Here is a 26175-nt window from a genome sequence, read left to right as displayed (position 1 = left end):
TCCCTTCCTCATCTCTTTTCACCTGATACCAGTGAAGGGGAGAGTGGGGGGGACTCTGGCCTCAGAGCCAGACTTTGGGAAGAAACAGGTTAGGAATGGAAGTACAGAACAGGCCTTGTAGGGTTCTGAATCCTCACCTGCCACAACCAATCCTCCAAGATGCCACCTGGCTCTGGGGCCATACTGGATCTATAGTGATCCCCCTGGCTAACACCCCAACCCACATGCACACATATACCCTAACTCAGTAAAGACAGCCAAAACTAATTCTGCTCTCCACAATTTCAAAAGAATTCCCAGCACAGTCACTGTAAGGTAACAGAAATCCAATAGAAATTTGTGAGACAGTTAAAAATACATTTGGTATGGTTAAGAAAAATACAGTAATGGGGCTGATGCACTGAAAGTTTCCTTAATTTGAGATATGCACTTGTCTCATCTCTCTCTTCCTTCTGTCTTTGAATTTTCTCTTCACACCACCCCTCCCTTCTCTCTGGAAAGGGCCAACTCATCATTAACCGTAGAGATAAAACTTCTTTCAGACAAACCAGACCTATGTATTCACACCTGGCTTTACAAACAGTGACACTGGAGTCAGTTCTTATGGGCCCATATTTCAGATTCCTAGTGACTAGTGGATTCCACCACTACTGTGTGATCAGTGCCTAGCTGGTGTGAGGAAGGACATCAACAGGACCAATATGAGCCATGCTAACCGCCAGTAGATGTGAGTGCTCCCCAAGGGTCGCAGATGCAGAGGTGAGCAGTGTCTTGTGCTGTGAGCTACAGGATTGGACTTTGGGAATTGCAGACACTCAGGTGTAGGGATTTCTCTTCCCTAGACTCTCTTTTCTGTCATCTCATTAAAACAAACACAATAAGGCAGCCACTTTCAGCATTCAATCCTCCTCATCCACACTGAAGAAAAAATGAGATCCTTACTGCAACACAACCCCTTTCTCTCTTCTCCTCCTGTCTCTGCATCTCTTAATCCCAAATCTCTCCTATCCAGCTTCCATTACAATAATTTGTAACTTGGGCGGGGGTGGGGGGGAGTGATTTAATAGCCTTGTTGGTTTTGCTTCAGCATCAGCAAACAGACAACATGTTAAAAGACAACAACAGAAAGTTATCCTTTCTTAATGATTTTGATCAGTTAATAGGAAAGTCAAGGTTTAGAAATGTGGTGTCTGAACATCAAAAGATATTTCAGCAACAGTATTTCTCACATGACAAGAGAGGCACTTAAAGACTGGGATAGAAACAAAAAGTAAAAAGACTTCAAATATCATTGCTGAAACAAATGAAGAACTGTGTCTAAGGACTTTTATAAGTTCTTTTATAAGTCCTAGAACTTATAAACCCAGGACTTTTATAAGTACTAAATAACTTTGTTCCATACAGCCCTCATATATATATCTAGATCTAGATATGTAATACGCATATGTGTGTGCAGCACGACACATAATTTGCATCCGATACAAATTAATTACAAGGACAGAGTAGAATTAAATAATGAAAACATAAAAACACTGTCATTTTGAATATCTGAAAAGTACTGATAATGATCTTTTCTCTTTAGATTCCAAGAATCACTCTCCAGAAAGGGGACGACGGGATAACCTCCCATATTTTCATCCCAACTAGCGAGGAACATTCATTTCTGAACTCTACTCAGACAACTGTTCCATGCCGCCCTCTGCTGGTTCCACAGTAGCCTTGATCCAGTAAAACCCCATAGGATTTCATTAAGGGTGTTCATGCAACAGTGTATGTCAGAATCTGCAATGAGAATATTTGCATATAGTAGGCCCAGCCAGTAAGGGAATAGGTTAATTAGCTCAAGGCAGCTCTAGGGAAGAAAAAGCAACAGCATAAAAGTCCTTTCAAAGCCAAGTAAAATGTCAAACCCATTCAGGAAGAGGCTCATTAGCAATGTAAATGTAAAATTGCCTGTACAAGTGAATGCACAACACACAGAACTAGAAAAGCCCTCTGAAGGTACTTTAAGAACCCAGCTTTTGTGAATTTGGAGAATACTGACTTGGTTCTCAGAAGTGTAGGAATTTATTTATACTATTTATTTGAGAGACACTGGCTTCAGGTCGGCCTTGAACGATAATGGGGCTGGGATTCTGCTAATGGACCACAAAGGAGACAAATCAGCTCTGACAAACACATTCAAATCTATTCTTCTGAAATCCATTGGTAAGTAGCACCTTTTCTAGAGCTTGCCAATGATAAATCAAAGATACAAGATACAATGATTAACACAGGAGCTGGGTCAAACTGATATAAATCTTAACACATCCTACTCCAAAACTAATTAAAAAACTTTTATATATATATATATATATATATATGAATATATGTATGAATATGTGTATATATATATATATATATATATATATATGAATATATGTATGAATATGTGTGTGTGTTTTGAGAAAGGGTCTCACTACTATGTAGCCCAGGTGAATTTGTGATCCTCCTGCCTCAGCACCCCTAGTTTTGGAGTTTTGGCTTACATTTTTAAATCCTTTTACACATGGGGAGGTTTGCTATATTGCCAAGGGTGGTCCTAGCCTCCTGGGCTCAAATGAGCCTCTTGCCTCAGTCTCCTGAGTAGCTGTCTTGCACAGGTGAGTACAGGTGTGTACCACCAGACATGGCATTCCCTTAAGTGTAGAAGTGTTTACCAGTGCAGCATGGAGGAGACACTCTGGATGAAGTGTCCCATCTCTGCTCACTAGCTCTCCATACTGTCTGTCTTCTTTTGAGGAGGAAATCTAAGACTAGGGATTGGATTTTTTTCTGGGGGGGGGTCAGTACTGGGGTTTGAATTCAGGACCTCATGCTTGTTAGGCAGGCACTCTCCCAATTGAGCCACTCCACCAGTGTTGGGTTTTTTGTTTTGTGTTGGGTTTTTTTAAAGATAGGGTCTCATAAACGACCTGCCCAGGCTAGCCTGGAACCATGAACCCTCCTGACCTCTGTCTCCTGAGTAGCTAGGATTACAGGCATGAGCCACTGGCACCTGGCTATAGGCGATTGGATTTTGTTTTGTTTTCAGTTAACCACCAGGGGGAGGCATAGTATGGCACAGAACCCCTGGTACATCAGGTGATTGATTATTTGTGGGATGCCATTTAGGAATCTGGAAGGGAAGGGAAAGAGAAAGGCAAAAGAGGTGGAAAAAATGGGGTTTGTGCTTTTAGGGTTTCTTTCTAGTTGCAGAGAATTACCCTTTGGGGGTTCTGGTGTTCAGCTCTGAAACACATGCCCAAAAGATTTCTTTAAACATGAAACTACAAACAATAATATAAATGCTACATTACCAGAGAGCCATGTGTGCACATCGCACTAGCTAACATTTCTGGAAGAGGGGAAAGATACGGAAGCAGAAGGGAGTTAATAGATGAATCAAGACAATTGATTAGGGTTTACTACCTATGGTGTGCCTGGTAACCACCATCCTGAATGTATCATAGGCATTTATAGATTTAAAGGCAGCATCTACATTCATACTTCCCTCTCCAGTGGTATTTTCAAATTTAGCTCAGGGGCACAAGGCTTTGTAGTTGAAGTTTTGTCCTTAGGTTCTTTGCTTGCTGCAAATGCAGAATCTCAGGCCCCACCTAGACCTCTTGGCTCAGAAGATCCCCAGATAACTCACACACATAATTTTACATTTTTAAGAATTTCAGGTATAAGATGAAATTTTCTACTTCTAAACTCTTAAGCAAATTAAACATCTCTAGCCCCTTCCTAGTAAAGAGTAGGCAATGGGTCTGTGCAGGTTTTTTATTTTTTCTTCTTTTGGCGGCACTGGGGTTTGAACTCAGGGCCTCATGCTTGCTAGGCAGGTGCTCTAGCCTACTCCACCAGCAGGAGTAGGCAATGGGAAACCAAACTAGGCACTGTATATACATGGGACTGATGGGATTTTGCAAACAAATGGCTAATATTTAGGTGAAGCTTTGGTGTTTACTTTGGGGTCAGTAAATAACAAATATCCAATTTTCCTGGTTCTTTAAAAAACTATACACATTTTTTATAAAGGCTATTATAAATTTTATACATAATTCAATCATCTCCAGGAACAACAAAATCTAACAAAAGAAACTCCATACTTAAGTCATTGCTATAATGTAATTTTTTTTTTTTACTATTCTCATGGATCCAGACTGAGAAGTGGTGAGAAAAGATATTTCTGTGCTAATGTGAGGACATACCGCCACTGAGTCCACATGTGGTAAACACCAACCAAGTGCTTGGAATAGAAGATTCCTAAAAATGCATTTCAAGGCCACAGAATAAGCTGAGTTGTGCTGTCTACACACCTGATCCAGTTTGAGTGAACCTGTGGCTCCTGGGTGTGTCTATCGGATGTGAACAGGAGCATAGACACAGCTTCAAAGGGGAGGAAATGTAGATTGATGAGCTGTGTCAGACAGGCTGGGCATCCCTAATCTCTTCAATCAAAATGCAAAATACTTCAAAATCTGAAATTTTCTAAGTGCTGACATGTCTGCACAAATGGGAGATTCCACACCCGACCTCAGGTGACAGACTGCAGTCAGAACTCAGGTGCACTAAAAATAGCGTATAAATGACCTTCAGGCTATGTGTTTTAGGTATTTATGAAGCATAAATTAATTCTGTTTTAGACTTGGGTCTCATTACACACGTGTGAATGATCAAACAAACATCCAGAATCTGGAATGCTTCAGTCCTAAGCAGTTTGGATAAGGGATGCTCAACCTGTACTGGAAAAACCGTATGACCCTTTAGGAGGCAGAGGTCTCTAGGCCACAGGGAGAATTCTTGAAGTCCTGACTTACCTATATCCTTCCAGTTTTATTATAAATATCATTAGAGAGAAAGAACCATATAGTGCACTGGCAGAAGGCACATCATTTTGGTTAATTGTGAAAAATAAGCCCAAATCTCACATCCTTGGAGTATCCAGGATGGAGAAAGTTGTGTTGAATGACAGCCATAATTAGATACCTCCATGGTTGACTGACTGAGCATGCCTCAAAGGGAATGATCACATATTCATTCATCGAACACTCACTTCATTTCTTGAATGTACAGTGGACTTTTAATTATTCAATGTCAGCATGGAACAAATGGCAGGTCACTCTGTTTTTAGTTCTGTTCAACATTTTCTTACTGCTTTGGTTATCATATTTAGAGGTAAGAGAAGGCTGGAAGGAATACTTAATATGTTGTGGTTAATATTCAAATTTATCCTCAGAGGCTAGAAGTGATAGCATAGAACCAAGAAAATTAAGATTAATGAGAGTAAAAGTAAATGTCTGCCCTTGGTTTCAATAGCTCAATTAGGCTTGTACTGGGGCTGGAAGAGAGCTGGCTTAAGAATGGTTTAAATCAAAAAGCCCAGGAATTTTTTGACTATATACTCAACATGAACCAACAGTTTGGTAGAATTCCTAAATGGTTGGGGCGATTATAAGCTTCACTTAAAAATCCAGCCTCAGTTTATGAGCTGCTGGGGAGGGACCGTGGCAAATGGGTCATGTCCAGAGCGAAGCGATTAGGTGACACAAGGCAGGTAGCAAGCAGAGCCACGGAGGACTGTGATCTGTAGAGACAGTGGAAAGAGATCAGAACTACAAGGAACTGGCTGGGCTGCTGTCTCCTGCAAGGCCTCCTGTGCCACACCGAGGGTCCATGCAGATGGAGAAAAGTAGGGACCCTGCCTGGCTGGGCATTTGAGTTACTCTATACTTTTCTCTCATTACGAATCCTTTGAGACTGTGAGTCCACCTGTGTCAAGGGCTTGCTTGTGGACCTGGCCTGCTTTCAGATTTCCTCTGGCTGTGTCTTCCATGGAAACTGGTTATTGGCTTTCTCTTAAGGGTCTAGCCCTAAGCCTCACAGGGAAGAGTTCTGGGTCCAAATTAGGAGGTTCTGGAAGGGACTAGAAGGCCAGACACAGCCTGAAAACTGGACTGGACTTGATACCAATTGGCAGAGCAGGCAGGCTGTGAGCCTCCAGCAAGCTGGATTACCTGGCTCAACTCTGACTCTGGCTGTTTTTTTTTTTTTTTTCTTTTCTATTTTTTTTTTTTTTTTTTTGGCAGTACTGGGGTTTAAACTCAGGGTCTCATGCTTGCTAGGCAGGCATTCTACCCCTTGAGCCACACCCCCAGCCATTTTTCACTTTAGTTATTTTTCAGGTAGGGTCCTGTGCTTTTTGCCTAGACCATAATCCTCCTACCTATGCCTCCCACGTGGTTGGGACAATAGGCATGCACGACCATGCCTGGTCTCTACTTGTTGAGATGGTGTCTTGCTAACATTTTCCCTGGGTTGACCTCAAACCACTATTTTCCCAATCTCTGCCTCCTGAGTAGCTAGTATAACAGATGTGAGCCACGGTGCCCAGCCTCATCTTGACTCTGTGCTCCTGTGGCATGGGATTTTGCTCTTCCTAGAAGTATGGTGAAAAAAAAAAAAGAGATAAAGCAAGGAATGCCAGGCAACTTTCACCTAGGCTAGAAAGAGTCCACACAAGTGCCCAAGGACATAAAGAAATAATACTGTAGAGATCTTAATTTATTATTAGTAAAACAGAGTAGTGAGTCAAATGATAGACCCCAAAGTCATGTCCACCCAGACCTATAAATGTGACTGTATTTGGAAAAGGGGGCCTGGCAGATACAATTAAGGATCATCCTGGATTATCCAGGGGCCCCTAAATTCAGCAAGTGTCCTTAGAAGATAGAGGCAGAGAAAGATTAAGACACACAGGAGAGAAAGCCATATGAAAATAGAAGCAGAGACTGAAATAGAACAGTCACAACCCAAATCAGAGCCACCAAAAGCCAAATGAGGCAAGAAAGAGCCTGTGGAAGGAGCACGGCCTTGTCAACACCTTGATCTCCAACTTCTAACTCCTGGAAGTATGTGAGAGTATATTTCTGTGGTCTTAAGCCACTAGGTATGTGGTTGTTTATTATGGCAGGCCAAGGACACCGATACAAATAACCTTCACTAATTGATCTATTACATGTCATTAACTTAAACATCTCGTTAACTCCTCCCAGCAGACTCAGACGTTTGTATCATCACCTCTGTTTTTCAGATGGGGTCACTGAGGCTTTTCTAAGACCAGAGCCACAGTGAGAAGTAGCCTTGGCAGTCACTTTCTTGTTCTGCCGACAATGATGCTGGATACATGGATGCACTGGGAAGCACCATCATTTGGGCAGTTTGATGGAAAAAAGCTTTGAAAGGGACAGAACAACCTCAGAGAACTGAAGTTAGGAAGCTGGCCCAGAGCCAAGCTAGTGACACCCACCAAATCCTGATCCAGGCCCCAGCAGGATGAGGCTGCAGAGAAAGCTGTCAGTAGAGGCAGGACACAGAGAATATGGGTGCTAACACACCTTCTAAACAAGCCCTCTTACTCTAGGGTGACAAAACCTAAGTTCAAGTCTGCACCCTCAACAGGGGTGGTGCACACCTCTCAGGCCTTGCTCTGGGCAGACAGCCATGCTAGGGCGGTGTTACTGCCTGCAGCTGTCTTTTCAGGGAGTCAAGGGAACGAAGGAGGAGAGACCTTACTATTGACACTAATTATCAGCACTATAAATAGTGTTGGCCCTGTATATTTGTAGTTTTTGGTTTTTTTTTTTTTTTTGGTCAAGAACATGACTAAATTTAATGCAATGATTAAAAATTTTAACTCCTCCCAAAATAACACAGCCCCCCACTTGGGTTTACACTGGCTCAGGAAGCTCTGCCTAGAGCAGAGTCCTCTCTGATTAAAGGCTTTCAAGGACAGCCCTGGAGGGTTCAGCAGGAGCACAGCTGTGCCAGCTGCCTTGTCTGCTGGACGCCCCCTGTTGGCAGGTGCCAAAACTGCCGCCTCCCTTGTTCTCCAGTGGGGCCACTTATTTGCTGCTGCTTTCAGCTTAAGGGAGAGATAGACTTTACCAAGCTTTGGGAGAACTTTTCCTTATAATGCTGGCTTCTGTCAGTACCATCCTGGTTTTCCTGGTGACAGTGGGTACTGGAGATGTTTTGGATGGCGTTTTCCAACCTCCAAAACATCAGAACGGCTGCCCTGTGGGCAGGTCCCCCTGCCCGGGTTCATGTCACCATGTGTGAGCACAGGAGGACGGGCTGTGGGATCTTAGAAGCTGCTGGCAGGGAGAATGTGGCTGCAGCGTCTATGCCGCAGTGTCCTCTGGCCACCTGCCCAAGATGGAATTCCTGGAAAGGCTCAAGACGGGAAAAATCACTGTCTGGGTCCAAACAGGTCCCAAGCGAATTGTCCAGCACAGGTTGAGCTGGGGTTTTTAAGAAAAGCTGGAAATGCCTTTCTGTCAAGACTTTTCCTGGTTCAATGTATAAGCAAATACCTTTCTACTTTCAAGTGTTCCAGGCCAGAATGGCTTCCCACAGGCACCCGGGTGGCTGTTTATTGCCACTTTGCTGAAAGCTGGGAACACTGATGTGGATCGGGGGAGAGGGGAAGGGGAAAGTTGGTTCACAACTCCTGGACTTGGAGGGCCTTCCCTCCCCACTCCCCGCCCCCACTGTCTAGTGTAAATTATTTCAGGGAGAAGGGGAGGTGGCTTTCTTCATGACCTCAGCCCCAAGACTGATGTGATATGATGAGTACAGTTAGAATAAGCGTTAGGAGGATGAGAACCTGGCACTTCTGACTCTTGATTGAATGTCCTTATCCCCACAGTGACAATGCTCACGGCAGAATGCCGGAAGCATTCATTCATAGCCACTGACACATACAGAACAGCAACACAAAGCATTAATACTCTTGTTACTGATAATGACAGGAAAGTAATATGTCAATATCATTGCTTCTACTGATAATAAGGACACACAGAGTTGTCTAAAGGGTAGGCTATGGCTTAAGGTAGAGGACAGGTTCAAATCCTGGATTTATACCTACTTGCCTGTGTAATCTTTTTATTTTCCTCTTAATGTAATTTTTATTTGACTCAAAATTCTACATGTGCCCCAGTGTAAGGAGGCAAGTGTTTCAACAATGTATAATCTTGTAACTACCATCTCTGACTATAAAACGGTATGAAATGGGTGTGCACAATGCCCAGCATAATATACACAATAAATGATAAATGATAGCCATCATAAGTGCAATTCCACAATGTCCCCTCAGAATTTCCCAGCAATCACCCACATTTATCTATTGCGCATTTCTCCTGGCCTCATATGAAATCAATATACCACCTTCAAACTATCAATCCTTTCAAACATCTGTTTCTTTCCTTCTCATGTCTGTGATTGACATAAAAGAGAATGTTGTAGATATTTGAGAATTTATTCTCTTTCTTTGCCTGACTTTCTTAGATGGGACTATATTTATGATGGCTCCCCACACAGACCTCCATTCACACCAAAAATCACGAAAGTGATTCCACATACAAAGAACACACAGAAAGGTCAGATGTTAGACTGAAACTTGACATTTCTTGGCCAGGCTTAAGTGCAATCATTCCTAGTTCCACTCTGCCTGCTTTTCTACAATATTTTTCAGATGAGTAACTCCCTAAAGGCATTGTGGGGAAATTCAGACTCTTCTGTCCCCATCTCACAGGGAAGGCTGCCAGCTTACTGCTCACACACACTCTCAAAGCTTTGCTACACACCATAAAGCAAAGGGGTGACAGCTCAAGGACATTGCATGAAATCCTTCTGGCCACCAGGGGGCTAGGTTTCCTGGAGATGAGATGAACTGAGTTTACCAATAGAGGACAGGAAAATTCTCCATCAAATTACAAGTATGCACTTTGGTAACTGAGGCATTCTGGGAAGGTTTTTGAGTATTTATTGTCCTTGATGTGGCCAGATGAAAGGAAAGCTGATGTTTCCAGATAATTCATAAACAGATCAACAATTTCTCCAGGACAGTCACACACTGGCTCCCCTTCTATGGTTGTTTCACAGTTTCTGGGGTGCTATGGTTTGAGTGAGTGTCCCCAAAGTTCATATGTTACAAACTTTTTCTTTTATTCATATGTGCATACAATGTCATATGTTACAAACTTAATCCCTAATGCAACAGTGTTGTGAGGTGGGTGATTAATGCCATTATTGCAAGAATGGACTAGCTGTGGAAAGTGGGGGCTCCTGATAAAAAGATGAGTGCCATCCAATTCCTTTCTTTTGCACATGATGCTCTCTGGCCCTTCTGCCTTCCACCATGGGATGACACAACAAGAAAGCTCTCAGCAAATGCAGCCCCTCGATCTTCCTAGCCTGCAGAACTGTGAGCCAAATAAATCCAGTCTTACACTTTGTTATAGCAGCAGAAAATAGACAGCTTTGCCATCTTCTTGACTGCAAAGGTCCTGAGGCTTGCTGTGACCTGCCTCCTCCAGGCACAGTGGACATGAGAACTCCTCAAAGGTTACTTTGTGCAGGCTACAGTGATGCCTTACACACAATCAGGGTATAACCATCCTATCTCAAAAGACAAGAATACTTATTTAAAATTACAGGTTAAATAAATGGCAGAAACACTCTGAAAATCTTGGCTCGTCTGAATCAAAACCTGGATTTCCCGTGCTTGGATTGTAGAATGGATTTCAAGTACACAGTGAAGAATTCACTCTCACCCAAGCAGAGGTCTGACCCTTTGCTACTTGGGGGTGATTTGTAGGCCTTTGGAATGTCTTGGTTCCTAAGGGTATTTGTTTACTTAGGGGTGTTGGTCCCTGGCTGGCTGTCTAACTTAGTGATTTACGCTGGAGGCCTTGGGCCACACAGTCTCAGTTCCAACCTCTGAGGAACTAGGGACTAAAGGGATTTATGTGACCTCAAACAGGGACTGAGGACTAAAGGTCACCCACAAGGGCAGAGCATGATAGGACTACAATAAAAACTCGAGACACTGAGGCTCAGGTGAGCCTTCCTGACTGGTGATATTCTGTGTACACTGTCACTTACTGCAGTTGGGAGGAGCTAACTCTATCTGTATCTCCACCAGGGGAGGAGGATGTACTTCCTGGATCTAGCGCTTTCTGATCCTCTGCCATACACACTTCCTGTCCTAGCAGGTTGTTCTGTATGTCCTTTCCCTGGAATAAGCTATCATTATGAGTATAATGACTTTCAACAAGTTCTTTGAGTTCTTTTGGTAAAATATCAAAACTGAGGGTGGTTTGGGGGAACTCCCAGAACTTGCAATTTTGTCAGAAGTGAGAGCACTCATGTGAAAACTGTTCCCTAACTTTGTATTCGGCCAATAAGCTTTTTTTTAATAGCTGATTGTTGATACTGAAACAGACCACATCATAAACACATTAAATGAGGTCTGAGGTTCCGGGATGGAAATGCATCATGAATCAAGGACTGCATTACCCCAAATCTGTACACCCCAAAACAGTGGCTTGTAACCAGTGGGACAGAAAAGGCCAGGGTTATTGATTACCCTAGGTAATGTGGCCTGGGCCAAGGTCCCATAAAAGAACTGCCCTGTGGATTTTCAATGGCATATATGTGTGAGAAGCATTGGGCCAGTCAATTTTCCAGGTATAGCATTAGGTCAGTAGAACTGATCTAATGAGAAATCAGTCCCAGCCACTGGACACTGACCATCCTGATGGCCCAAATGAAGGAGGTGTTTGTAACCTGTGGCTCTCCAAATCTGTGAGGACATACTTCCCCCAGGACACGTACATGGCACTTTTCTGGTTTCACTGTGCTCATGGTCTTGCTGAACAATGGATATATCCATGGCATAGTTCTAAGCTGAAAAATAAGCAGCCTTGGAGCCCTAGTGGTAGGGCCATGCTCTCCTCACTTGCAGAGTAAGAGATCAGTGCTGGCTGCACATCACACTCACCTGGGGAACTTTTACACAAAAAAACCAACATCCTGATCCACCTTAGGCAGCTGAATGAGGATTCCTGGAGGTGGGGACCACCATTGCTTTAGAAAAAAACGCACCAGGGGATTCGAGTGTGCAGCTGAATGTGAGAATCCCTGGTACAGATGATCTTTAAGTTCCTTTGTAATCCCATCACACCCTAGTGGTATGGCCCAATGATTTTAAATCCAGCCTCCCATTCTTTCCCTCACCCCTGCCAACACAAAAATAGTGTTCTTACCTCCTTTACCTGCCCCTTAAAAATGAATTACAAATCCACAGTGAGACCCCACTCTACACTTGTTAGGATGGGATGCATATATCGAAAGCAGTTTGGCAATGGGTATAAAAGTTACACACAGAATTACCATGTAACCCAGCAACTCAGTTCTAGGGAAAACCCAAAGAATTGCAAGAGGGGGACAGGTACTGTGTCCCAATGTTCATAGCAGCATTATCCGTAACAGCCAAAAGGTCTAACTAACCATCAGTAGAGGAATGGATGGAGAAAATGCTGTGTAGATATGAGTATTTGTTCAACTACCTTTCCTTACAAAGGACTGAAATTCTGATACAAGCTGCCACATATATGAACCCTGAACCATTATGCTAAGTGTAAGAAGTCACACACAAAAGAATACCATTATCTGATTCCACTTAGAGGAGGCAGCTGGAATAGTAAAATTAATAGAGTCACACAGCAGAGTAGATGTTCCCAGAGGCTGAAAGGGGCAAGGGAAGTGAAAAGGTACAGAACCTCAGTCTGGCATGAGTTAGTTCTGGAGATGGATGGTGGTGATGGTTGCACAAAAATGACAATCCTTAATGCCACCGAATTGGACACTCAAAATCATAAATTCTGTGTTATGTACATTCTAACATAAAAATTAAAAAATCACATCATGATTGAAAAGTGTGCAAACAATTGGCAATTTTGTTCTTAAACCACATGCTCCCCCCATCTCAGTTCTGCTTGGGGCTTTATAGGTCCCTGGAAGACCAGCCAGAGTCCGTCTGCATCTCATGACTGGACTTCAGGACATCTTTAAGCCCTTAAAACTGCATGCCCTTTCTTACAGTCACAAAGGGGACCTTGAGTTACAAAAAGTTAAGAAACATAAATTAGGGCTGCCTTCTGCCCCCACCCCCTGTCATGTCCTCGTTCACTCCAGAACCAAAGCTGATCGATAGCCCCACTTCTCTTTCCTCTCCCCTCCCCCCATTTTTTCTCCAGATTGTCAGATCCACCCTCCACATCAGGGGACAGCAACCTCAGGTAAAAGTAGTATTTTTGGTTTTGTGACAGCTTTGTCACACTACTTAACTCTGCCACTGTAGTGGACAGGAAGTATGTAACTGAATGGATGTGTCTGTATCCTGCTCTGGCCCTCGCCTGTGCTTGTTCAAGGCCTCTGGAGATGTGTATTCCCTCTGTTCTATCAGAACACCTTCCACTCAAATGACACACCTTGTCACCTGTCTTCTCATTCAGTAGCTCTTACACTGGGCATGATCAGAATCACCTGAAGTTTCCAGCTGCTGCTGACAACCACCATTCTATTCTACCTTTCAGCTCCCACCTCAACCCCATCCCTCATGCCTCATCTTTGTGCACCCTTAGCATCTCTGCACACACAGTTTTCAGTAATTGCGAACTCAACTGCACTCAGTCCTCAACCGAGCAAGCACTGTCTGCCACGCCATGCCTTTGCTCCCAGCAGGTCAGAGGATTGCTACTTCCTTCTGTAATCATTTCTGAAATCTCAGCAGAGCCATTTACACCACTGCCATCCTTGTTTTCATATGTCTTGTTCATTACTTTGTAAACTCCCTGACTGTGGGTGCAGACCAAAGGTTGTAAGCCTTTGAGATCCTAGGATTGCTGTTCTTTCTCTGTTGGCACAGTTCTCATCCCGTGGCTATTTCAATTTGTCTTCCTTAGAAGTGGATCCTAAAAGGCAAAGCATTTTCAGATTGGCTTCCAGATTTTCAATGGGATGTTGCAATGTTGGATCAAAAATTGAGCTCACAATGGGAGGGCATAAAATATCATGCATTTGCAGAGTCTGCACCCAGAGATTCCATTTCTAGCACCTGTTCTCCCACGAGATTATCAATCCCCGAGGCTTCCTGTGTCAGGAAGTAAATGTCCACTGTGTGAGGTGTTGGAAAGATGTGTGCTATGCAAGAAGGCCCCTAAAAATTCACATCTTCTATCCCTACATTGTCCTAGGATTCATTTCAAGGAAAATGCTTCAGTCGTCTTTGGAGTTACTGAAAGAATTTGTATTTACAAAGACAAGTTTGATTGAAACCAGCCTAAATCAAGTGTAGAAAGGAAAAGGAGACCAGCTGGAAAAAAATCAGTGGAGATAAAAATTCTCTCTGACACAAATGTTTTAAAATTAGGGGTAGGATCACAACTCTGTGAACGGGTGACTGAGTTCTGAGCCTCAGAAGATGAACGGCTCATTTTGATAAGCCCAGCAAGTTGGAAACCTACTTTCTACCTTCATTTACTCCAGAGCGAGGCTGCACCGTGGAACTCAGGATGCCCCCGAGTTGTTCCCAGTCACCAGCAATATGGACAATGGGTTGATTCGCTACCTGCACATGTTTTCAATCAAAAAGCTTAGTAATTACAGTGGCCTCTCCTGTGGCTCATGGGCTTCCCAGCAGGAAGCCAGTGGAACATTAAGAACATTCCATGAATGACCAGAAACCTGCAGCAATTCTCTGGCACATTGCTCCTCTTGGCCTTGGCTCAGCATCATTAACTTAATCAGGTATTCATTCAACAACAACCACAAAATTGATACCCTCCCTGGAGGAATGGGCACTGCCCTCTGACCCAGGCACTCTGTCACGTGGACTACAGCCAGCAGGAGGTGTTAGGACACTTTTATATTCTGTAATTTACTTTTAAATGTAGGGCCTGGGAAGCAGGGACTACTCCACTATGAAATCCTTCTTGGATGTGCAGTGAAAGGGAGGTTATAATGATAAGCTGGTCAACAACTAAAGAGAAGAAATACTTTGCTTAATTTCTGCACTGAAGACACACACTCCACTGGGGAACAAGTACATGGTTGGTTTTGGTGTCACATGAGTTTTGGTTCTGACATTGGGTAACTGGGAAAGTTATTCAGCTTTGTAAGCTTTGGGTTCCTCTTTAAGAAAATGAAGACAAGGAAATGCAAATAAAAAATGACACTGAGATTTCATCTCACCCCAGTCAGAATGGCAGTCATCATGACAACAAATGACACATGCCTGTGAGGATGAGGAGGGGACACCCTTATACACTGTTGGTGGGAATGTAAATTAGTGCAGCCGCTAGGGAAATCAGTATGGAGGCTCCCCGAGAAACTAAAACTAGACCTACCTTATGACCCCACTATTCTGCTCTTGGCATATATCCAAAGCAGTGCAAGTCAGCACACAATAGAGACACCTGTACACCCATGTTTATTTATATTCACAATGGCCAAAATATGAAAGCAACCTAGGTGCCCAACAACCAATGACTAGAAAAAGAAAATGTGGTACATATACACAACGGAGTATTATTTAGCTGCGAAGAAGAATGGAATGAGGTTGTTTGTAGGAAAATGGATGGTTTCATTGTGGTATTTACATGTATGCATATAAATGTATGTATGTACTTTTATCAATTTCATGTAACTATCACAATAAAACCCTCTTTGTACAATTAATTTATTCTAATACATTTTTTAGAAAAGAAAATGGAACTCATAAGCCCTAGTTCACGAAGTTGTCATGGAGCAAAGCCATGCCCAGCATATAGGCAGTAGTGTGCCATAAAAATGTTACTTTTAGTGTTGAACTGATTTTGAGCATCAAACTGAATTGTCACTCTGGTGGAGGGAAGAGGCTTAGGATTGAGATGGCCTGAACTGGAATCCTGGTGTCTTTACCCCACCTGATATAAGTTAATTTCTCTGTGCCTCAGTTTCCTCATCTCTAAAGTGGAAATAGTACCGGCATTTACCCTGTAGGCTTGTAAGTTCACACGAGAAGGACTCATTAATCAGGGTTGATCCTGCAAACCTACAAATATCACTGCTGCTGTTATGACTGTCTCGAGAAGGGCCCTCCTGCTGACCTCCTTATGTAAGCCCTATTTTTATCAGCATGAAAAGGCCCCCAAACCCTCCCCAGGTAGCTTCATTTCATATGTACCAGTTGTCTCCAGAAAACATGCTGGATGGAACAATCTCTAATTAGAAGGCTCCCTGCCTCACTTGCCCTAATGAGGTATCATCTAAAGTCTTATCAGTTCAGAACACTTGGTAAGTCTCTAAAATTGTCTTCTTCTGGAAAATACTCCATGTAAGTACAGTGATATATTACCCCCTGAAGCTCTGTCTACAGAACAAATGGTTAATTATACCTATATTTAAAACTAAAATTCAAATGTGCTCATATTTTAAACTTAAGTTTGTCTATCATTTGTTGCTTATTCCTGTGATTTACATAGAAGCCTTCTGAGTTCTTTGAACACAGAGCACACAGTACACTGTTTAGACATAATTACTGGTTATAAATTAAATCAATCATTTTCCTCTTTATTGTTTACGACCCAAGAAGAATCTCTACTACATCATAAAAGCACAAAAAATGGCCAGCTACTTTATTTAAGGCTCTAATAGTAGCAAATGAAAGATAATAATGCTGCTGTAAGTACTGATATCTGCAATCTACATAGGCAGTGAAATGTCTCATGACAGAAAGAAGTGCAAAAATGTAAGTTAGTGGCTTGGTGATAAGACTCATTTTGTTTATTAGCACCGTGGCCATGGATGACGTATGTATTAGTTAATTTTATTTTCCTGAAATGAATGCCTGAGGCAGACTACCTTTTAAGAAAGGAAGTTCATTTAGCTCACAGTTTTGGAGGCTGGAACTCCAAGATTAGGCAGCCCCATTGGTTCAGTCTCTGGTGAGGGTCTCCGGACTGTCACCAACATGGGAACATGGGTAAGGAGGAAGAGATTGCATCTCAGACCAGGAAGCCAGAGAGTGATGCCGGTCAGTTTTGGCCTTTATGAGAACTCAGTCCAGGAGATCAGTTCTCCCTTCCCAGGCAGGGCGCTCAGTGACATCAGAACCTCCTACTAAGTCACACCTCTTAAAGGGCCACACCACATCCCAATACCAGAAGCCTCAGACACATGAATTCCTGGGGTGCAAAACCCATCCAAAGCAGTGACGTAGCTAACCTCTCAGTTTCCTCACCTGTGACACGTGAATGACAATAAAGTGTGTTTGAGAGATTGTTGAGAGATGAAGTAAGATGACAGATGAGAGTATAATGTCTATCACAAACCATACATTCTCCTTCCTGAACCTCAGTCTCATAGCTTGGTTGCCTGCCGGGATATTCCAACATCCCCTTATCATCCCCCTCAACCCAGCATCCACTTGAGTACCACATTTAGGCCAAGAGTTTTGTATTATTTCTTCATGTCGATGGCCAAAGCATCATTTTTTATGTTTGTTTGTTTCTTTCCTTTTTTTTTTGAGATAAGGTCTCACTATGTAGGCCAGGCTGGCCTCAAACTTACAATCCTCCTTCCTTAGCCTCCTTCAATGCTGGAATTACAGATATGTACCACCATGCCCAGCCAGAGCCTTTTTAAAATTTTTTTTGGCAGTACTAGAGATTGAACTCAGGGTCTTGTGCTTGCTAGGCAAGTGCTTTACCACGTGAGCCATGCCCCTTTTGTTCAGTTTGTTTTTCAGATAAGGTCTTGCCTGGGCTAGCTTTAGAGAGCCTCCTACCTCTGCCTCTCAAGTAGCTGGGACCCTAGACATGCAATGCCATGCCCAGCTTGTTTCTGAGACAGGATCTCACTAACTTTTTGCTCATGTTGGCATAGAACTGTGATCTTCCTGTCTCCACCTCCCAAGTAGCTGGGATTACAGCTGGGAACCACTATGCTCCAGATGAATTTTAAGTAGTTAAATGAATCCTTTCAACATTGAGATATTTTACCTTGTCTGATACACTCCGATTTTTTTCAAGAAAGATGTTTTAAAAACTAGGTCCTTCTTCTCTTTGATAATTTGCCTTCCATTTGACTCTGGTTAGCCTATGGGATGATGGCACACACTCATAAGGCAGGGATTGAATCTATCTACATTTGAATCTACATTTCCAATGCAGATAAGACGAGCCCATAACAAACATATTCATTCAAATTCACAAAATTGGCTTCTGAGCACTTCACAGAAGCGCTCACCTGGAGATCCAGAAGGGACCAGCCTGGGAGGCTTCTGCAAGCCAGAAGGTCCAGGTATGAGTCATGCTTTACGCTAGTGGGTTTTGTCTTCTGGTTCCCAGCTGATCTGAAACTTGCCTCAAGGACAAGTGTGGAAGATAATTTTTAATTAAGTGCATGGATTTATAAGCTCCCTTGGACTAAATGTCAGAACCACACTGACACAGAATCCCACAGAGCCAATAAGTCTCAGGCTGGGTGGAGGACTTCAAAGCATTTAAAGAAAATGACCATGACCAGGCATATAGAAGGGCTTGCTCTTTGGCCCAATGGAACAGTGATGGCAGAGTACAGTCCGATGTCAGGACAGACAAGGATGTTGGCAGGTCTTGTGTGGGGTTTGAGGAAAATACTTCATACTAAAGGGTTATCTCAACAGAGAATAAGTTCTACAACAGAAATGTGGCAGGAAAGTAGAAAGGAAAAGCACTCAGAATGGAGGTCACTGGTGGCTTTAAACAGCTGTGACATTCTCATTAAAAACAATTACAGGTTGAGTATCCCTTGGGACTCAAGCATTTAGATTTTGGATTGTTTTGGGGGGATATTTGTGTATATATGAGGTATCTTGGGGGTAGATCCAAGTCTAAACATGAAATTCGTTTATGTTTCATATGTACCTTACACACACAGCCTGAAGATCATTTCATCCAATATTTTTAGTGTGCCTGTCTTTTGACTGCCACTCACCATAAAAGACTAATGTGGAGGATTGTACCCAGGCATTGTGTCAATGCTCAAAAAATTTTGGACTTTGTAGTATTTCAGATATAAGATTTTCAGATTAGGGATGTTTAACTTGTACAAACATTGGTTCATTAAACGCCAAACAGTAAAAATACCATTATCAATAAGAATAAAGAAATTAAAACTGTGATCACTGCCAAGCTTCAAGAGCACAACTGTACAGCAGGTGACAGTGAAGATCTCTAGCCAATATCAGAAACACTTGTGATGCTATAAAAACCCACATTCTCATAGTTTCCCAAAATTCTGTAGGCCTGCTCTGGGACTGAAGAATCTAAGTTTTTAAAGACTCTGTGATTGTGATTGGCAGCTACCCTGGGAGCTCCCACACCAGACCTGTGTGCCTTAACATTGGCGGTGTGACAGAATCACCTGGAAGATGTTTATAGATCTGCTGGTTAGGACACATCCCAGACAAACACACTCAGTATCTCAGAGTGCCAGTGTGGTGTGGATCACCACAGCAGAGCCCAGGTTCCTACTTTCCCCACTGAAGGAACCTGTTCAGGTATAGCTGCCTTCCTCCCAGTACCCAGGCCAGGGCCTGCCAGAGAGTAAGCCTCCACAACAAAATTAAGTCAGGTGCCCTTTGTTTTTAAAGTCAAAGTGATCCAACATAGAAAAGAAATATAGTCATCTCCCCTTATCCAGAGGGGGTATGTTCCAAGATGTTCCATGGATGCCTGAAACAATGGATAGAACCACATGCTATATATCCTGTACATATATGCCTATGATAGAGTTTAATTTTTAAATTAGCACAGAGATTAACTGGTAACAAAACAGAGAAAGTGTAACAAAATACTGTGAAGTTACTTCAAGCTTATGAATTGCATATTTATGGAACTTTCTGATGTACATATGCATGTCATACATATAAAAATGTATTTAATCCAAGGTTGAGGAGGACTATTGTATTGCACAGCATTTCAGGCACACTAAGCTCTGATATAGTTGTTGGCCCACGTGGAATTTGCATTTATGAAATCACGCTTCCCAGAGAGAAAATCTGGTTTGTGTGTAGGAGACGTTTCAAGGATTTAGAGGACAGTTTCATTTCCTCAGATTTTTAGGGGACACAGCTCTGTAATGAGCCCCAAGTGACTGTGGAGTTTCATGTAGATCAAAAAGAAAGACCAGCTAGTACTCAGTTGCCTGTGGGCTGTTTCCCCAATTTGTGACAAAAAATACATGCTACTCATAACTATCAGAGCCTGGGTTCTCTGCTAAGCAAGAAACTCCCCAGTGCAAAGCAGCCTCATTACTCAATTGACAGCCAACAGTCAGGAGCACAGACGACTTAGCCCCTTGTCACACAGCTGGGGACTTGGGCCCAGCCCAACCAGTCCCACACCACTTTGTCCTGACACTTGACTTTAGAGGATCCTGTTTCCAAATCACACTGTGCACACATTTTTCTTTTCCTGCCCCCTCTTAGTGGAGAGAGATTTCTTTTAATGGTGAAATCTCTATCATGCATAGTGAACAATTTAACTCAAAGACACTGTGAGACCTGGAATTCAGCTGCATAAAACAGAAGGAAGGCCCCAGCCATTTCCCTTGTACTGACCCAGGCAGAACCCAGCTAACGTGCTTGCCACACAAGTGAGCGCCTAAAATCAGGGGTGTTAAGCAATGGTAATTCAATCGTATGGAAATGCAGGTAATTCACTGTCACCTTCCACCTTCCTCAGTGCTAAGAACACCTACTCTTAGTGACAGGTGACTCATCTGCCACTTTTCTAGCAGGCTCCTCTAAGTTAAGGCATAAAAAAGAACAGTGTTGCCCCTACTGGATGAGCTTGGTAGGGGAGGAGAAGCCTCACAGGTGGGAAAAGGATGGCCATTTCCTCCCTGCATCTTCTTTCCCAGATCTTCAGGAATACTCTCCCCCTCTTAGGACTGGCAAGGTGAGTTGCCCTCTCTTGTTTCCTCCTGTACCCACAAAAACCCCTTGCTCCAACCACCATTGCCTTAAAATAGCAGAGGAGAGATGGAGGATGGTGGCTCATGCCTGTAAACCCCATTACTTGTGAGGTGGGGGAGATCAGGAGGATCTTGGTTCAAGGCCAGCCTGGGAAAATAGTAAGACCCTATCTCAACCAAGAGCTGGGCATGGTGGTGCATGCCTGACATCCTAATTACCTGTGAGGCAGACATTGGGAAGATTATAGTTAAAGGCCGGCCCCAGGCAAAAAGTATGAGCGCCCATCTGAAAAATAACTAAAGCCAAAAAGGGCCAGGGGTAGGGAGTGGGGGTGTGGCTCAAGTGGTAGGTGTCTGCTTAGAATTCCAGCACCACCAAATAAAAAGCAGAGGAAGACTGTGGACATGCACTCAATAGGGTCCATTCTACCCATGACCACTCCAATTCTTCTGAGTGCTTTGAATTTATCAAAACACAGAAACAAGTAATTTAGACTCATTGCCTCTAATGCTCCTCTTGTTCACAGCATCTGTGCAACTTAGCGAATCAACAAAATATCTCTGAACACATGAGGAAACATTCAAGGAGTGATTTCTCCTCTCTCTCCTGTTTCCTGCCCACAGTGTGCAAAATGCATCCAGCACTTTTCAGACAAAAGCTTAGTGACTGAATAATTGCATGGGTCATGGATTTTCTACCTCTTCCCAGCTCAGGTATGACTTAGAAGGTTCAAAGTGAAAGTTTTTCTGACCTAATTTGGCTTGAAGTGAGAAAAATGTCTATTGAAGAAATGACAAAAAAGCAAAAGAGAAATGAGACAGGGCTGTGCTTAATTCTGGGCATAATCTCTTTGTTGTTGGCAATGTTCCTGGAATAGTAATGTATTTTGCCCTTCCATCAATACATTTTTTTTCAGAATCTATAATCAGGGACTAAATAATTGTTAGTATTTTTCTCCACAGTGTTTTTCAACTTTCCTTGGAAGAGAAGAGGACAGTACCTCAGTTTCCCATGTTGTCAGATGCCAAGAAAAACACGAACTGTCCTGAGATGAAAGAATAACAAGGACAAATGGGATGATACCAGGAAAGCAGCTTGACATTCTTGTGCAGACCACCCTGGAGTATCTGATGTTTTAAAATCCCAGGCTACCAACTGCTTACAAATATCTTTTGGACAAGGCTTCTCTCCTAATAGTAGCTTAAAGACAGCAAAATAATTCTCAAATTAGGCATTTGTCAAACATTTCTGGCAAGATAATTCTTGAACAGACCAAGTTTTGATTGTAATAAAATAAAACACCAAAAATTTCTGATGAGTAGATGAAACAGGGGTCACAGAACTGACAGAGAAGGATGTAGGTGATAGCAACATGGAATGTTAATATGAACAATACAAGGAAGTCTACATCCCTTGTTATCCTTTTTATCAGCTTATTTATTTACTTATTTATTGATGGTGCTGAGGACTGAACTCAGGGCCTCATGCTTACTAAGCTAGTGCTCTTCCACTTGAGTCATACCTCCAATCCTCACCAGTGGAGGCTCAGCCTAATGCACAGAACCACAAATCTACATGGAAGTTGTGTGAATCCCACATAGGATCACCTTTACTTACAGTTAGTCCATTCATAAAATGAAACTTACTTTGTATAAGTGGTGAAACTGAGGCCCAGAGAGATGATGCATACCACAAAGGTCCCATGGAGCTTTTAAGGATCTTAATTACATGCACACCAGGTCTACAATCTCTCCTTCTAATTCCAAATTCACCATGCTTTTGACTTTGTACCTTGGCTCCCTGTGCAGAGGAAGATAGCTGTCAAATCAGCTTAGGTTCTAGAGTCTAGATTCAGGCAGGGATGGTGAGTATGGAAGAGTGATACAAAGAGAGGCAAGGCTCGGATGGACAGAAGTAAGCTGGGTTAAGCCAAAGGTATCTGGCACACATGAGGGGAATCAGACAGGTACAGCTCTGATAGAGAAATGAAATGATGCTATGAGGATGAGAGGAAAAGTATGAAGTTCCAGACTCATTCAGTTTTATGTGGCTCTAAGACACACATACAGCACTCTTCTCTGGGAGGATGGAAAAGGGGGGGCGCTGGGAATCTGGATACAGAAGCAGTGCTCACCCAAGAAAGGCAGTTAAGAGGGTTATGTACACACACCTGACATAACTTTAGTTAGAAGAGGAAAAAGTATTCAAGAACTGGGAAGAAAACAAAGGTATCAGCTATTCAACTGTGGCTGAGAAACCAAGGAAGACATGGCCAAGCAAGGCTGCCAGACTACACCAGTGCTTCTCAATCTTCAGTGTCCATCTGAAGCACTGCCAAGATTCTAAAAGATTCTAACCCAGATGCTGGGCAGATGGTCTCCTGTGTGACCACAGGTGGCTTCATAGAGAGCAGCTCCATAGTCCTTTAATAGAGGAGAAGCAATATTACATCATGTAACATCTTAAATGCGTTTTCCAGCCCCTAGATTCAATGCGTACAATTGCACTATTGACGTTTTCTGTCGCGTTTACAGATATCCATGGGAAATAATGTGTTTGCACATATTTGGCATTTGCAAGTCTCCTGCCTAGGATTACACTGGCTGAGCCTCCTGCACCATCAAGCTAATGCTTGAATAAACATAGGGGCTTTGCTCAAGTTCCCTGAGAGTCACAGAACAAGACTGTGTTACAGTTTAAGAGAATTAAACCTCTTGGAAAACACTGTTCATCTTGTTTGCTCGCCTCTTCAACTGGTTTTTAAGCCTAGGGCTCATTTTGAGAAAATCATTAGCCAATCTCAGCTTCTCTGGTGGGAACATACTCGGTGAGAGACGAAACGCTATAAAGTAATGCAAATCGTTATCAGTACAGTCAGCCTATAGCCATGGTTCTGAATACTCAGACTTGACCACCAACCAAAAGTATTTTTAAGCTGGGTGCCGTGGGCTCACATCTATAATCCCAGCTATGGGGGAGGCTGTAGGTAGGAGGATCAAGTCTGAGGCCAGCTCCTTGCAAAAACACAAAACCCTAGCTGAAAAATAACCAAAGCAAAAAAGGGCTGGGAGGTGTGGCACAAGTGGTAGAGTGCTTGCCTAGCAAGCCTGAGTTCAAATCCCAGAACTGCCAAAACATGAAATAAATTTAATTGCACGTATATTGAATATACACAGAACTTTTTCTTGTCACTATTCTCTAAATACAGTGTAACAACTATTTCTAAAACATTTAAATTGTATTAGACATTATTAGTCATCAATACATGATATTGGGAAGGGTGTGTATAGAGTATATACAAATACCACACCATTTTATATAAGGGACTTGGTACCCTCAGTGGGCCCTGGAACCAACTCCCCGCAGATACAAAGGGTTGAATGTAGTGTGATCCAGGAGTTTCACACCTGAAGAGATTCAGTGGAGCAGGTGAGCATGCACACACATTCGCACACACACTCAGACATACAAAAACACACACAATCACACAGACACACAGTCACACACTCAAACACAGACACAGATGCCCACACTCACACACGCTCCACTTTCAGCCCTATGTGTCTCCATTAACCCAATGCATTAACAAGGTTCTCCTCTAAATGTGAGAATTATTCTAGAAGAGCTTCATCTGTTGGTGAAGGAACAACACAGGGAGGCAAGAAGTTCAAATCTGGAAAATGAAAAGTCTTTACCTACTTGATAGAAGTTATTCCTAGGGATGATGTAGTGTGTAGCTAGCAGCTTTTTCAATGCTATTGTACATTTATGTTAGCTAATAAAAATGCCCAAGAGTTAATATTTCTGAGACCCTGTGAAAAGCGCATAGTGTTCTCAAAGATGTGAAGCATTTGAAAGGCAAGAAGAATCAGTGTTAGCTGAATGGTTTTATACAAGGATATTATATTCATACCAGTGATTATTATAAAATCAGGAGTAACAAAAGGGGGAGAGAGAAGAATGGTAGAACTTAATGTTTCATTCACATTCTGTTTTTGAAACAGGATTCAGCAAGGATACCGTTCCATTTGGTATTCATTATTCTGGTTCATGCACATGGCTGATTAGTTCTACCGCATTTCAGATCTTTTTAAAACAAACATGTTTTGCACTTGCATACCCACCTTTAAAAATATGCCTTTTATCCCCCTTTCCAAAGACTGGAGGAAATAGTTGATGGATTGTTTTAGGGGCAAGCACTCTGGAAGTATAGATTATAGGCTAAAAATGTAACTTGCCCCTAAAACTTGTAAAAACAAATCAAAGCAAAGGACATTTCAGCATTTGGAACAGAAACAAAATGTCTTTCAACTTATAACTTGCATATTTTTTCTAATATTCAGCAATAAATCTTAGTCCTATAAAATTATACTGTCATCTCTCTTTCCAGACTTCTCTTCCCGCTCTGGTATCCCAGTTGTCTTACTGTCATACCCACAATTCAGCTCTCTGGTTTGAACGCATTGTACCAATAATTATATTTGATTTTTCTGTAAGGCCAAGCTGAAGCAAGTGTCTTCTGATACTGAAGAGTGGACATCCCTAGTTTCAGGAATTGCAGACTCTAAGTGGTTCACCTTTGTGAAGCTGTGTGTGTGTGCAGCAACGAGATGACACAACTGTGGAATGATCTGACACATTTGGGTGGGTCTTCATACAGTGATCTAGAAGATTCCACGGGTCCCTTCACCAGAATTGCCTGGTCTGGTGTGCAGTTGGTTTTAGTTTTCTTGGTAAGTCAGCCAAGACAGTCCAGTGGTGTCCTGTCACACCTGCAGACCTTCTATGGCTGGAGATCACCTCACTGCAGTAGCTTGCTTCACATCAAGACAGGAATTTGTGACAGGGAGACCTTTTCTGCCTCCCCCTCATGTTAGTCTGCATGAAGGCTGAAGGCTGAAGGGGAAGGCGCAGGGCAGCTGAACCCCTCCTGAGTGGGTGACTATGGACGCTCATCTCCAAGGAACTGCTTATGAACAGTGAGAGCTTTGTGTTCCTAAAACCAGAATCTCACTCTAGCTTTGGGACTTCAGAAAAAGGAGGCACATTATCCGATTCAGAGCAGGGGATTCTAGGGAAGTCACCTGGGTGGTGGCTTGTTAGCACTGCCTTCAGATACTCACATTCCCTACCACTAAGACTGCCCCCACCACAAGCATCACTGCACTCCCTCCGGGTCCCTGTCCTTTTAACCACCTGCCTTCTCCAGAGTCATATGGCTCTTCCTGCAGGCAACACCATGGCGGTACTGCTGCCAGATTTGTAAACAGAAGGTCAAGTTAGGTGGAGAAACACTTTTGAAG

The 26175-nt window shown here is 42.8% G+C and overlaps 1 protein-coding gene across 23 annotated transcripts in view; it reads right to left on the bottom strand.

The window, feature by feature from the left end:
- Atxn1 (ataxin 1) overlaps positions 1 to 26175 on the bottom strand; it is a 383376-nt gene that overhangs the window by 16934 nt on the left and 340267 nt on the right. The gene's annotated exons all lie outside the window — the stretch shown is intronic.

Source organism: Castor canadensis, chromosome 8 (assembly GCF_047511655.1).
Source record: "Castor canadensis chromosome 8, mCasCan1.hap1v2, whole genome shotgun sequence".
NCBI classification, from domain to species: domain Eukaryota; kingdom Metazoa; phylum Chordata; class Mammalia; order Rodentia; family Castoridae; genus Castor; species Castor canadensis.
Note: the sequence above shows the minus strand (reverse complement) of the source record. Positions and strands in the feature narration are given on the sequence as shown.